Source organism: Ranitomeya imitator, chromosome 10, assembly GCF_032444005.1.
Source record: "Ranitomeya imitator isolate aRanImi1 chromosome 10, aRanImi1.pri, whole genome shotgun sequence".
In the NCBI taxonomy this organism is placed as follows: Eukaryota; Metazoa; Chordata; class Amphibia; order Anura; family Dendrobatidae; genus Ranitomeya; species Ranitomeya imitator.
The window spans coordinates 142,065,761-142,081,155 of NC_091291.1; the positions used below are offsets into that span (position 1 = coordinate 142,065,761).

A 15,395-nucleotide genomic window follows, 5' to 3' on the forward strand; every position below is an offset into this window, starting at 1 on the left:
AGAGATACAGACCCTTATAGGGATATAGACCCCCACAGAGATATAGACCCCCACAGAGATATAGACCCTTATTGGGATAGAGACCCCCACAGAGATACAGACCCTTATAGGGATAGAGACCCCCACAGAGATATAGACCCCCCACAGAGATATAGACCCTTATTGGGATAGAGACCCCCACAGAGATACAGACCCTTATACGGTTAGAGACCCCAACAGAGATACAGACCCTTATAGGGCTAGAGACCCCCACAGAGATGCAGACCCTTATAGGGCTAGAGACCCCCACAGAGATACAGACCCTTATAGGGAGAGAGACCCCCACAGAGATATAGACCCTTATAGGGATAGACCCCCACAGGGATACAGACCCTTATAGGGATAGAGACCCTTATAGGGATAGAGACCCCCACAGAGATACAGACCCTTATAGGGATAGAGACCCCCACAGAGATACAGACCCTTATAGGGATAGAGACCCCCACAGAGATACAGACCCTTATAGGGATAGAGACCCCCACAGAGATATAGACCCTTATAGGGATAGAGACCCCCACAGACATACAGACCCTTATACGGATAGAGTCCCCCACAGAGATACAGACCCTTATAGGGATAGAGACCCCCACAGAGATACAGACCCTTATAGGGATAGAGACCCCCACAGAGATACAGACCCTTATATGGTTAGAGACCCCCACAGAGATACAGACCCTTATACGGATAGAGACCACCACAGAGACACAGACCCTTATAGGGAGAGAGACCCCCACAGAGATACAGACCCTGATAGGGATAGAGACCCCCACAGAGATACAGACCCTTATAGGGATAGAGACCCCCACAGAGATACAGACCCTGATAGGGATAGAGACCCCCACAGAGATACAGACCCTTATACTGTTAGAGACCCCCACAGAGATACAGACCCTTATAGGGCTAGAGACCCCCACAGAGATGCAGACCCTTATAGGGATAGAGACCCCCACAGAGATACAGACCCTTATAGGGATAGAGACCCCCACAGAGATATAGACCCTTATATGGTTAGAGACCCCCACAGAGATATAGACCCTTATAGGGACAAAGACCCCCACAGAGATACAGACCCTTATAGGGATAGAGACCCCCACAGAGATACAGACCCTTATAGGGATAGAGACCACCACAGAGACACAGACCCTTATAGGGAGAGAGACCCCCACAGATACAGACCCTGATAGGGATAGAGACCCCCACAGAGATACAGACCCTTATAGGGATAGAGACCCCCACAGAGATACAGACCCTGATAGGGATAGAGACCCCCACAGAGATACAGACCCTTATACGGTTAGAGACCCCCACAGAGATACAGACCCTTATAGGGCTAGAGACCCCCACAGAGATGCAGATCCTTATCGGGATAGAGACCCCCACAGAGATATAGACCCTTATATGGTTAGAGACCCCCACAGAGATATAGACCCTTATAGGGATAAAGACCCCCACAGAGATACAGACCCTTATAGGGATAGAGACCCCCACAGAGATACAGACCCTTATACGGATAGAGACCACCACAGAGACACAGACCCTTATAGGGAGAGAGACCCCCACAGAGATACAGACCCTGATAGGGATAGAGACCCCCACAGAGATACAGACCCTTATACGGTTAGAGACCCCCACAGAGATACAGACCCTTATAGGGCTAGAGACCCCCACAGAGATGCAGACCCTTATAGGGCTAGAGACCCCCACAGAGATATAGACCCTTATAGGGCTAGAGACCCCCACAGAGATACAGACCCTTATAGGGCTAGAGACCCCCACAGAGACACAGACCCTTATAGGGAGAGAGACCCCCACAGAGATACAGACCCTTATAGGGATAGAGACCCCCACAGAGATATAGACCCTTATAGGGCTAGAGACCCCCACAGAGATGCAGACCCCTATAGGGATAGAGACCCCCACAGAGATACAGACCCTTATAGGGATAAAGACCCCCACAGAGATACAGACCCTAATACGGTTAGAGACCCCCACAGAGATATAGACCCTTATAGGGATAGAGACCCCCACAGAGATACAGACCCTGATACAGTTAGAGACCCCCACAGAGATACAGACCCTGATAGGGATAGAGACCCCCACAGAGATACAGACCCTTATAGGGATAAAGACCCCCACAGAGATACAGACCCTAATACGGTTAGAGACCCCCACAGAGATACAGACCCTGATAGGGATAGAGACCCCCACAGAGATATAGACCCTTATAGGGATAGAGACCCCCACAGAGATACAGACCCTGATACAGTTAGAGACCCCCACAGAGATACAGACCCTGATAGGGATAGAGACCCCCACAGAGATATAGACCCTTATAGGGATAGAGACCCCCACAGAGATACAGACCCTGATACAGTTAGAGACCCCCACAGAGATACAGACCCTGATAGGGATAGAGACCCCCACAGAGATATAGACCCTGATAGGGATAGAGACCCCCACAGAGATACAGACCCTGATACAGTTAGAGACCCCCACAGAGATACAGACCCTTATAGGGATAGAGACCCCCACAGAGATACAGACCCTAATACGGTTAGAGACCCCCACAGAGATATAGACCCTTATAGGGAGAGAGACCCCCACAGAGATACAGACCCTGATACAGTTAGAGACCCCCACAGAGATACAGACCCTTATACGGTTAGAGACCCCCACAGAGATACAGACCCTTATAGGGCTAGAGACCCCCACAGAGATGCAGATCCTTATAGGGATAGAGACCCCCACAGAGATATAGACCCTTATAGGGATAGAGACCCCCACAGAGATATAGACCCTTATATGGTTAGAGACCCCCACAGAGATATAGACCCTTATAGGGATAAAGACCCCCACATAGATACAGACCCTTATAGGGATAGAGACCCCCACAGAGATACAGACCCTTATACGGATAGAGACCACCACAGAGATACAGACCCTGATAGGGATAGAGACCCCCACAGAGATACAGACCCTTATAGGGATAGAGACCCCCACAGAGATACAGACCCTGATAGAGACCCCCACAGAGATACAGACCCTTATACGGTTAGAGACCCCCACAGAGATGCAGACCCTTATAGGGATAGAGACCCCTACAGAGATATAGACCCTTATAGGGCTAGAGACCCCCACAGAGATACAGACCCTTATAGGGCTAGAGACCCCCACAGAGACACAGACCCTTATAGGGAGAGAGACCCCCACAGAGATACAGACCCTTATAGGGATAGAGACCCCCACAGAGATATAGACCCTTATAGGGCTAGAGACCCCCACAGAGATACAGACCCTTATAGGGCTAGAGACCCCCACAGAGATATAGACCCTTATAGGGATAGAGACCCCCACAGATATAGACCCTTATAGGGCTAGAGACCCCCACAGAGATGCAGACCCTTATAGGGCTAGAGACCCCCACAGAGATACAGACCCTTATAGGGCTAGAGACCCCCACAGAGATACAGACCCTTATAGGGATAGAGACCCCCACAGAGATACAGACCCTTATAGGGATAGAGACCCCCACAGAGATACAGACTCTTATAGGGAGAGAGACCCCCACAGAGATACAGACCCTAATACGGTTAGAGACCCCCACAGAGATATAGACCCTTATAGGGATAGAGACCCCCACAGAGATACAGACCCTTATAGGGATAGAGACCCCCACAGAGATACAGACCCTTATAGGGATAGAGACCCCCACAGAGATACAGACCCTTATAGGGATAGAGACCCCCACAGAGATACAGACCCTTATAGGGATAGAGACCCCCACAGAGATACAGACCCTTATAGGGAGAGAGACCCCCACAGAGATACAGACCCTTATAGGGATAGAGACCCCCACAGAGATATAGACCCTTATAGGGATAGAGACCCCCACAGAGATACAGACCCTTATACGGATAGAGACCCCCACAGAGATACAGACCTTTATAGGGATAAAGACCCCCACAGAGATACAGACCCTAATACGGTTAGAGACCCCCACAGAGATATAGACCCTTATAGGGATAGAGACCCCCACAGAGATACAGACCCTGATAGGGATAGAGACCCCCACAGAGATACAGACCCTTATAGGGATAAAGACCCCCACAGAGATACAGACCCTAATACGGTTAGAGACCCCCACAGAGATACAGACCCTGATAGGGATAGAGACCCCCACAGAGATATAGACCCTTATAGGGATAGAGACCCCCACAGAGATACAGACCCTGATACAGTTAGAGACCCCCACAAAGATACAGACCCTGATAGGGATAGAGACCCCCACAGAGATACAGACCCTTATAGGGATAGAGACCCCCACAGAGATACAGACCCTAATACGGTTAGAGACCCCCACAGAGATATAGACCCTTATAGGGAGAGAGACCCCCACAGAGATACAGACCCTGATACAGTTAGAGACCCCCACAGAGATACAGACCCTGATAGGGATAGAGACCCCCACAGAGATACAGCACATTACTTGGCCGGGGTGCCACGGCGTGAGAGGATCGGTGCACAGCTTTCTCCGTCTCCTCTGCCTGCGGTGTTGACGAGTATCGCACTGCGCTCAGGTGATGTCAGAATTCAGTGTGATGTTTCACATGCACCGTAGACTTCTATGGGTGCGAGCGATCTGATTCTCTGGTGCAGTCGCAGCATGCTGCACAATCTGCATCAGAAAATAACCGCAGATATGAGCCGGAGACAAACAATGGGGCGAGTGCGATCTGAGTTTTTTTTTTGGGGATTGCACTTGTCCGATTGCCTCACAAGTGGGAATGAGCCCTTCATGGATGAGAATTTTTAGATTAAACCTACACTTACGTACTTTTTGCTCCCAATATTTTGTTCAAACTAAGATCCCGAACTCACGAGTGTGATTTATAGAAGTTTATGAGGATCTGACGTTCATGGTCCAAGTACAGAGTGCGATGCCTGGACCGGCGGCGTGATCCGAGCCGGCGTGCGTGAGGCTGCTGGCGTGCGTGAGGCTGCTGGCGTGCGTGAGGCTGCTGGCGTGCGTGAGGCTGCTGGCGTGCGTGAGGCTGCTGGCGTGCGTGAGGCTGCTGGCGTGCGTGAGGCTGCTGGCGTGCGTGAGGCTGCTAGCTTGTATGAGGCTGCCGGCGTGCGTGAGGCTGCTGGCGTGCGTGAGGCTGCCGGTTGTCGGTTCAGGAGCCCTTTAGGGTGGTTTCACACTTGCGTTTTTGTCTGCAGCGTTTTTTTTCAAAAAAACGCATGCGTTTTTTTTCCCTATCTTTAACATTGAAAACGCATGCGTTTTTTTGTGTACGCGTTTGGTCGCGTTTTTTGACGCATGCGTTTTTTTACTGCATGCGTTCATTTTCTGAAATGCTACTTGTAGTATTTTTAGAAGCGTTTTTTGGACCAAAAAAAAACGCATGCGTTTTCATGCGTTTTTTTGGGGTCAAAAAATACATTGGAGTCAATGGGGACGCATGCGTTTTTTGGTGCATGCGTTTTTTGCGGTAAAAAACGCATGCATTTTTTTATTAAAAAACCAGAAAACACACTGATATGCCACCCCCCAACATAAAGGTGATAAAGGGAACCTAACCCTACCCCTAACCCTAAACCTACCCCTAACCCTACCCCTAATCCCTTTATGGTTAGGGTTAGGGGTAGGGTTAGGGTTAGGATCCCTTAGGGTTAGGGTTAGGGGTAGGGTTAGGGGTAGGGTTAGGGTTAGGATCCCTTAGGGTTAGGGGTAGGGTTAGGATCCCTTAGGGTTAGGGTTAGGGGTAGGGTTAGGGGTAGGGTTAGGGTTAGGATCCCTTAGGGTTAGGGGTAGGGTTAGGGTTAGGATCCCTTAGGGTTAGGGGTAGGGTTAGGGGTAGGATCCCTTTAGGGTTAGGGTTAGGATCCCTACCCCTAACCCTAACTGTTTCTGTTTATAGTGGGTTTTTTACATTTTTTTGATGATTGGCAGCTGTCACACATTTCTCAGCATGCATTTAAAAAACGCAAACGCATGTAAAAACGCATGTAAACGCGTCAAAACACCGCGTTTTTTTTACCACATGCAAAAACGCATGCGTCAAAAAAACGCAGCGTTTACACGCGTTTACATGCGTTTTTTCACCATGCGTTTTTTTGCGTTTTTTACCGCAAAAACGCACCCCAAAAAACGCCAATGTGAAACCAGCCTTAGACCTTTGTCGGTCCGGTTATCCGCACTTAGACCGGCAATATTGAATGTGTGAAACCGACTGTAGATTTAGAGAAGCAGCCATGGTTAACAAAGCATGAAAGATAATTTATTGCTATATTGCAATGGATAAACATTTGTGTTCTGATTAATATTGTACAATGTGTGAAAATTGTTTGACTTTTGTGTTATTTGTTTCTTTCCAAATTTACTGTGTCCAGAAGCCGACATCTGGAGGATCACTAGTATTATCGGCATCTGAGAGAGGAGGAAGGAAACATGCGCTAAGGTAAGTCTGGACAGTGTGGGAGCTGCTCTAAAGTACATGCACATTACGTAATGGACACTGATACATTGGGGTCAATTCACACCGTGCGTGTGGAGTGTACCATATGTCTATACAGTAGAATTCCGAAAGAGACATCTGCACCTCCACCTATCAGCTGAAATCTACAGCAGCTGTATATCAGGGTTCTTTGTGGGGGACAACAATCATCTTTGTGGGAGAACTACAATACCCAGATAGATTAGCGAAATTAGGATTATTTAGTCTAGAAAAAAGACGACTGAGGGGCGATCTAATAACCATGTATAAGTATATAAGGGGACAATACAAATATCTCGCTGAGGATCTGTTTATACCAAGGAAGGTGACGGGCACAAGGGGGCATTCTTTGCGTCTGGAGGAGAGAAGGTTTTTCCACCAACATAGAAGAGGATTCTTTACTGTTAGGGCAGTGAGAATCTGGAATTGCTTGCCTGAGGAGGTGGTGATGGCGAACTCAGTCGAGGGGTTCAAGAGAGGCCTGGATGTCTTCCTGGAGCAGAACAATATTGTATCATACAATTATTAGGTTCTGTAGAAGGACGTAGATCTGGGGGTTTATTATGATGGAATATAGGCTGAACTGGATGGACAAATGTCTTTTTTCGGCCTTACTAACTATGTTACTATGTTACTATGTTACCCCTACACGGCTTGGTCACTGTTAATCAGTACTGCAATAGTGACTGGTAGATGAACTGCAGTGCTCGGCAGCGCCCCCTAAAGGATGTATGGAGCTGCTGTGCCCTATACACCACCCATATCTGGCTGCAGCAGGAGCAGATTCCAGGTGATTGGTGTCGGTGACGGGTGTCCATCATCTGCTTTTTGGTACCACAGGCTTCTGATCAACCAAAGATCAGCAACTGATAAAAGTTACTCAGAAGTGTGATTATTCTTAAGTTTTACATTAATTACATCCTCAATCGTTAGGTCCTGAATTCTTCCTTTCATCTGTTTAACCTATTCACGCTGTTTCCACTTTTCGTTTTTTCAATGTTGTTTTTTTCCTCCTCCCTCTTCCCAGAAACATAGTTTTTTTTATATGTCAGTCAACATAGCCAAATGGGGGCTTGTTTATTCGGGGCAAGATGTACGGCTCTTTTGGATGACACCCATTACATATTGGGATAGGATCTTGGAGATGGGAATACCCCATTAAGTGGCGAAAAGAAATTTGTATTAAAAAAAAGCCTAAATATTTTGCTTTTGTTGCCATTTTCCAAGACACGTAACGTTTTTAGTTTTCGGGATATGTGCGGGCTTATTTTTTGTTCCCTTAGCTGACGTTTTTACTGATACCTTTTAGGGGTAGATACGATGTTTTGATCACCTCTAATTGCGTTTTATTGTAATGTTGCGGCAGCCAAAAAACCTTAACTCTGGCTCTTCAATATTTTCTTTCATTACGCCATTTACTGATCAAATTAATTTATTATATTATTTAATAGATTGGACTTTTACAAACGTTTTGATGCCAAACGTGTATTTATATATTTTTTTTCATTGCTTTATTTTTAATCGGGGGGGAAAGGGGGTGATTTGAACTTTTATATTTTTATATATTTTTGTTCATAGTTTTAGAATCTTTTGTTTGACTTTTTACTGTTTTTGTTAGTCCCCTTACGGAACCTGAAGCTGTGATCGTCTGATCGCTTGTACTATACTTCTACATAAAACCTGATAAAATAAAAGCTCTGGTTAGTTGTAATTGGTGCAATCTATCAATCATTTATGTCTTTGGAGTAGAAGTTTTGTTGTACAAAATGTCAGTCATACGAGAAACCAAATACAAAAACTACCCTCCACGTGGAGATTTGTTGAAGTGCACCCTGTCTCGTTTATAAAACTTTCATTTGTAATACTAGCCATGGTACAGATTCGCCGGTGTCATGTTATGCCCCCCATGGGTCAGTGAGGGGGTCCGCACTACAACAAGAACAGCTGATGAAAGCAGCTGCCTCCCTGAAGACGGGTCCTGGGGTGAATGTGACGAGTCATCAGACCCGTGCACAGCCCCGAGGTGCAGGGCGCTTTCCACCAACCGAATATTTAACACTTTGAGAAAAACGGAAAAAAAACTGAGCAGAAAGGGCAGCCGGAAAACATGTGGATAATTATTTATGCATGATGCCGCTGTTCTGACTTCTATTTCAGGCACTGATACTCTTTGCATGGGGAAAATACACGCTACTAGTGAAAGTGATACAGACCCTCATCGGGGCCCCACATGAAACATCCCAGTGCCCAGATACGCCGTCCCCTGACAAAGCATTACTTGCATTCCTCATATTCCAGTTTCTAGCTCTCATTTCATAGCATCCCTTCACGTCCCAGCTTTCTTGGAGCCTCTCAGCATTTTGCTTAGTAAAAGTCCTATAATAATCCTTTTAACACTTGCATACATTTTCCCTAAATAAGAGCAATATATTTAATACCTAGTGTATGCTTTTCTTGGGCAGTAGAAAAATGCTGTGGTTGTACCATGGGTGGAAATACTGTACCTGGTAGTGACCAATGGGGCAGGTTTTAATTGGTTGGGACTGATCGCTTTTAGCCACGAGGACATAATAATTGTACGCAACAATCAGTGTTATAGTAATTGGCGATGATTGTTTTCTGTAGATGTCAAGAAATATAATGAATGCTCATTAAGAGATTTGGTATATACTCCAAAAATCTGGCATAATTTGTGCCACAAAGTGACTTCCATGACTTGCATTGCATTTATTAAATGTTTTAGACTCTGTCATGGTGCGGCCTCATGTAAAGGAAGTGGACTAAATGCCGAAAAGGAACCACATTTTGAACATAAAGTAAGATAACTAATAGGCTGTGCAAACTTGTGCTAGACAGTCTGAATTGGCATGACATTTATCAAACCGCATGTGCCACATAGTGAGACTGTCCTGGCTAAGGCCCTTATACCCTTCAGTTGTTGAGGTTCGTTAATCCGACATTTATCTGCTGACCCCCCGATTCACAGGCGCACTTGCTCTGCTGGCGCTCCTGTATTCTCTATAAGGGCTCACACTCGACTGTAATAATTGGACCAGGGCTATATGTCGTTTTGACGGCTGGCAATGGTCCCCCATGTTATTCAATGAGGCAATGCACATGTCCGATTTTTTTTTTTTCTCCTGGACCGATCTGAGTATAAGAAAAAAATAATGCATGCACAAGTTGTCCCCGATAATCAGATGACACTCGAGTTATTCATGTCTATGGGTCCATGGAAAATATCAGACCGCACTGGGATGAAATCACGGACACGCTGCATGTAGAATATGGAGACTTTTAAAATATTTTTTTCTCCACATTTGAGAAAATGGCATAATTGGACCGATTTTTCTCGGATGAGAGAAAATTGATCGCGTGACCGTAACCTGAGAAAGCCGCTGTTGGACATTTCCGGCGGCAGCTTGTCTCTATACGACAAAAGGATTGGCCGTCTGAAATCGGACATGCCAGATCCTTATCTCGGGAAGCCTCCATGCACATTCATGGCCAAACTTGTCCATATTGAGTCATTCAGCCAGTAGTCTAGGGAATCGTCAAGGCACGTGTCAAGTCAGGCATGTCTTATCAAGGACTGACGATCGCATTGTCCTCTCAGAAATAAGCCTCTGACAGACATGTCAGCCGGCATTTCATAGAGCCGAAAGAGCGCTCCTGTGTATGGGAAGGTCAGCTGCGATGACTGTCGGCCGACCCCATCGATATCGTTGGTGTTAATCTAACGTGTATGGTGGCTCAAGTTTGCACTGTCCAAAAAATTTAAATAGTATTGATATATACGGCCCAATTTTTCTAAAGGCATGCAATAAATCTATTTGCATTATGTAATTGTAGGTTGATAGATCAACACTTGGGGTCAGAATCATCAATGTGCTATAGATTAAAACTGAGTTACAAGAGGAAGGTCAACACCCGGCTGTCAAACCCTTCATAGTTCGAAGGGGAATCACCAATGTATAAGACGATGCCCAACAATCGTGGTAGCGTGCATATTTCCCTGGACAGTGCCATGAACCGGGCCACATAAAGAAAAGGGCTTAGTAAAATTTGTACAAAAATTACAGTTTTGTGGTTGTTACTGGACATATATAAAGCTAGGTTCAGATTGCGTTAGGGCAATCCGTTTAGCGCTAAGCGCTAGCGGATTGCGCTAACACAATGTCTTTTTCGGGGTCGCGTTTAACGTCCCCGCTAGCGCAGATCCCCGATCTGCGAGAGCGGGGAACGGACCTCGGGCGCGCCGCGGACGCTGCAAGCAGCGTCCGAGGTGCATCACAAAACACCGGCACATCGCTAGCGCGTGCCGAAAATAGCACACGCTAGCGATGCGCGTTCCCATTGCTGCCAATGGGCGCGCTAACGGATGCGTTGCACGGCGTTAATTTCGCTGTGCAACGCTGTTCGTTAGCGCGGTCACATTAACGTAATCTGAACCTAGAAGAAGAAAACTATTAACTAAAGCAGAGCTGGCAGGAGAACTGCCGAGCCCTACGTAAAGCAGAGCAGCTGGAGACGGCTCTGTCCCCTGTGATCATTATTTTATGATAATTGCTAGTGCTACTCTATACCTTGAATTGGAAATATCTGACCAGTCTGATTGTGTCCCACGGACTCACAAGTCCTATCCAATGTTTCTGTAAGACACCACCAGATTCATTAATAATAATAATAAAATATACAACTATTTTTTTCTTGTAATTTTTTTCCAGCAAGCTGCCCTGGAGAGCAGACCGGAGCGCTGACGTTGCCAAGTCTCCATCATTACATTACAGAATCGCAGGTACAGCGATCCCCCAGTATTTGCAGCGTTACCTCCTCACTGTAAGTACTCTGTAATGTGAAACAAAATGAAAGCATTCGTGTTTTTTTGGCCCAAGATGAAACCACATACGCCTACAAACTCAACAAAGATACAATTAATCCCTGGGCTCCAACATTGCAGAACAACAATGTTACCACAGTGCGACCATGTTTGTTTTACATGATGGCAGCTGTGGTTCCCGACTTGTTATTTTCACTGTCAGTACAATGCTTTTCTGTTATTATGACCATGGGGATTTTGTTTTATACAAGGGCTATTCATATCTGCCAAAAAAAGGTTTTTTTTTGTTGTTTTTTTAGGTTTCTTGTTTTTTTTTTCAGTGTAAATTTCTGTTAACCTGTTACATTAGAAGCCAAAACCTCATAAACACAATGTAACTTAAATTTGACATTATGGCTATTATATTGCCATATGTGTAGCCCACTAAATGTCAAATATAGCAGTAGGCATGCATCATATGTGTGACCTATATCACTATATGGCAGGGGCATTTTTTTGGAGCTATATGTCAGTAAAACTTTCTGACATGTAATCCTGGTGTACTTTGCAAATACAATGGAAACTGACCCTAAGGCCAGTCTCACACGTCCAGATAACTCCGGTACCGGAATTATCCATGTCCATGTGTCTACCTTGAACATCAGTGTGGCACACGTGCGGCAGCCGTGTGCCGACTGGGTACCACACGGAGCGTGCAGGAGACAGCGCTAGAGATAAGCGCTTTCCCCTGCATCTGGTGCTGAAGCCGCCATTCATATCTTCTCTCCAGCAGCATTCACTGGAGAGAAGATATGAAAAAATCCTTATTTTTTTGTGTTTAAAATAAAGATCCCTGTCCCCTCCCCCCTCCCACCCCCTGTGCGCCCGCCCGCTGTTACTAAAATACTCACTTGGCTCCCTCGAAGCGTCCTCTCCGCGCCGCACCTTCTCCAGTATGAGCAGTCACGTGGTGCCCCTATGGGAGGTGGAGCCGCATATTCATGACTGTAATCGGCGGCACCACGTGACCGCTCATACAGGAGAAGCTGGCGCTGAGAGGAAGCTGCGAGGGAGCAGGGTGAGTATTTTACTAACAGCGGGCGGGCGCACAGGGGGTGGGAGGGGAGAGGGGACAGGGATCTTTATTTTAAACACGAAAAAAAGGATTTTTCATATCTTCTTTCCAGCGAACGCTGCTAGAGAGAATATATGAATGGCGGCTTCAGCACCACGCTGGGGGGACAGTGCTTACTGTAGCGTTGTCTCCTGCACGGCACACACGTGTTTTACACGGACCAATTGACTTTAATGGGTCCGTGAAATCCGTGCGCTCCCACGAACACTGACATGTCTCCGAGTTTTGCACACGGACACACGGTCCGTGAAAACACGCTGACATGTGCAGAGACACGTGGATTTCAATGTGTCTACGTGAGTCAGTGTCTCCGGTACGTGAGGAAACTGTCACCTCACGTACCGGAGCCACTGACGTGTGAAACCGGCCTAAGATGTTTCTTCATTATGACATCTTTCCCTTTTACTGAGGACAAATGTTTCAGCTTCTCACCATTTGCAGGTTTGTAATGACAAGAAGTCCCCGGTATACAAACTAGATAGATTCTGTAAGTTTGTTTATAACATTTTATAGATAAGTTTGTAGATAAGTTGGAGGAGGGCCTGCAAAGAAACCCAAACTAATACCTCATCGCTGACCTCTCTGGCCTGCTCGCGGCCTATAGTTTAGTCGTATCTTTCCACTGTAGCATGCCGGCATCTCTGACCTCTTCAATATAGGCCAGGACTTTCAGTCGGGGTCACTGCGCATCATCACGATGGCACAACCTTGTAGCTTTTGACCTGGAAGCGTCCAGGCGCTCTGGTCCATACTGAAGAGGCCGGAGATGCAGCAGTGGCAGAATCATGAGCATCAGGCTGCCAGAGAGGGTTTTTTTTTTTTTTGCACATCCAATGTCTGTAACTTTTGGGTCACGCGTAAAGTCAGATGTCAGATGTAATGTCAGATTTAGTTTGTGTCGACCCTCGATGAGTTAACAGCACCTCGATTTTCTCCTGTAAAAGTCACGTTCTTTAGCAACATGTGATTTGACAAACGTATCAGCGCAATATATTTTCTAATTATCCTCTTCATAACAGCCAGTGCTTTCCCGTGACAGATGGAAGGACTATACATAGAGATGCCGCTCTTGCAGTTGTCATCTCAGAAAAGCAAATGAAAACACTGTCTCATATTACCTGGGTAGAGGCGATTTCTCAGTATTTCGACGAAGCAGAGATTCCTTCTCACACTGGATACGCAGTGTAACGGCCAATTAAACCCCCTTCGCGTGTCAGTTCCCCATCCTGCGTCTGCAGACATGGCTCAGGAAAAATGTCACAAGGAAGGAATGGAGCCGTTGGATGGACAATGTGTCATTGACACAGTAACCATGTTAAATACACAATTATTAAGACAAACTTCCTTGAAATACGTCTGCCGCGCGTTAAATCATTAATTAGATTAATACAAAGACTGTCTTGTTGAGATCACTCGCCTCACTAACTGCAGAGCTCTCCAAACAGGAACCAAAGGGTGCAAGGCCTGTCTGGTATAACCTCACGCTCCACATCCACGGCCCGGGGATGGACACAGGCCAACATGGCCATGCACTGAGAGTTTACTAGGTCCTCTCCATCACCACACCAAGGCTCGTTATGGGAAAAGTCCAGACTTGAATTGGTTAATTGCAACACAACAGGATGCAGACGAAGAACCTTCTAGATGTTTTTGGCTCGTACAGAAGCTGCAGTCATCAAGCAACACTTATATGGAGGCGCTCATTTCACAAGCACATGTCTGTAAATCATGTCTGCATGTGCAAACACAGCGAGACCATTGTGCCGCCTGTGTTTTTGGATGGGTCATATAAATGGACATATAGGAAAAGTGCCCATATTTCATGTCGCAGAAAAGATGACTGGATTAATGTAGCCTGCTGGTTGTTTATTGAAAAGCGCCCAGCAGCATTCATTTCATCTTGGAATATAGGACTCAAACTTTAGGAGCTAAAAAAAAAGTACACCGAGGCTGCAAACTAATGCAAGAACTTCTCAATGCTTGGCCGATTCAATCAATTTGTGTCCTCTAGTATCCTCCTATGGGCCGTAAAGGTGATGATGTGAGCAGAAGACTGAATACTCGATGTGAGCAGAAGACTGAATACTCGGTGGGGCAGGTAGCATCCGCTCTCCCTCGGATTAACTCTTCTACCAACTTCTACTTTTAGGCTTAATCTCAGCCAAGTATATTACGGTGGAATTCTGATTAGCTTTAACTATTCACACAAAATCTCCTTCTCTAAATAAGGGCTAATTCACTGGTTGCAAACCAAGACCGTGCAAATATCTGTAATCATCACATGCAACACGTGAAAAAACAACAAAGTTTAGGTTTCCCGCCTATGACCTATCTCATACAGAAATGCAAATATTTCATGGAACATATATCATTTTCGTTTTTTTTTTTTTTGCATTCTGATAATAATGCATACTTTTATTTTCCATATTGTAATAAATCACATATCTAACTACTGTATATTAAAAGCTAAGCCTCCTAAGTGAGCAGCTAAACGTCACTGCAAAAAGGATCAAAACAGTGGAGCCGTCGTTACGCTTAAGGTACCGTCACATTTAGCCACGCTGCAGCGATATAGACAACGAGCCGATCGCTGCAGCGTCGCTGTTTAGGTCGCTGTAGAGACGTCAAACACAGCAAGTCCAGAACGATGCAGGAGCGATCCAGTGACGTAACGGCGACTCACTTATCGTTCACGCTCCATGTAAAAACATTGCTGGCGTCGTTGCTTTTGCTGTCAAACATGACGAATCACGCCGACCTGACGACCAAATAAAGTTCTGGACTTCTAGCTCCGACCAGCGATATCACAGCAGGATCCAGATCGCTGCTGCGTGCCAAACACAACGAGATCGCTATCCAGGACGCTGCAACGTCACCGATCATCGCTGTCGTTCTCGTTGGAAAG

The 15,395-nt window shown here is 46.1% G+C and overlaps 1 protein-coding gene and 1 long non-coding RNA gene across 13 annotated transcripts in view; one reads left to right on the top strand and one right to left on the bottom strand.

The window, feature by feature from the left end:
* The window catches only part of PKNOX2 (PBX/knotted 1 homeobox 2), a 340,867-nt gene that overhangs the window by 275,091 nt on the left and 50,381 nt on the right, over positions 1-15,395 (bottom strand). Inside the window, exon 1 of one of the 12 annotated variants that reach the window (XM_069741532.1) lies at positions 13,609-13,721. The exons of the other annotated variants lie outside the window; for them this stretch is intronic. The gene's annotated coding sequence lies outside the window, so the exon portion shown is untranslated. Of the gene's footprint in view, positions 1-13,608; positions 13,722-15,395 lie in introns of those variants that run through there. 12 annotated transcript variants of the gene reach the window in all.
* The window catches only part of LOC138651383 (uncharacterized), a 53,313-nt gene continuing 44,349 nt past the window's right edge, over positions 6,432-15,395 (top strand). The window contains exons 1-2 of the long non-coding RNA XR_011315475.1: positions 6,432-6,500; positions 11,264-11,375. This is a non-coding gene — a long non-coding RNA (uncharacterized lncRNA). The remainder of the gene's footprint in view (positions 6,501-11,263; positions 11,376-15,395) is intronic.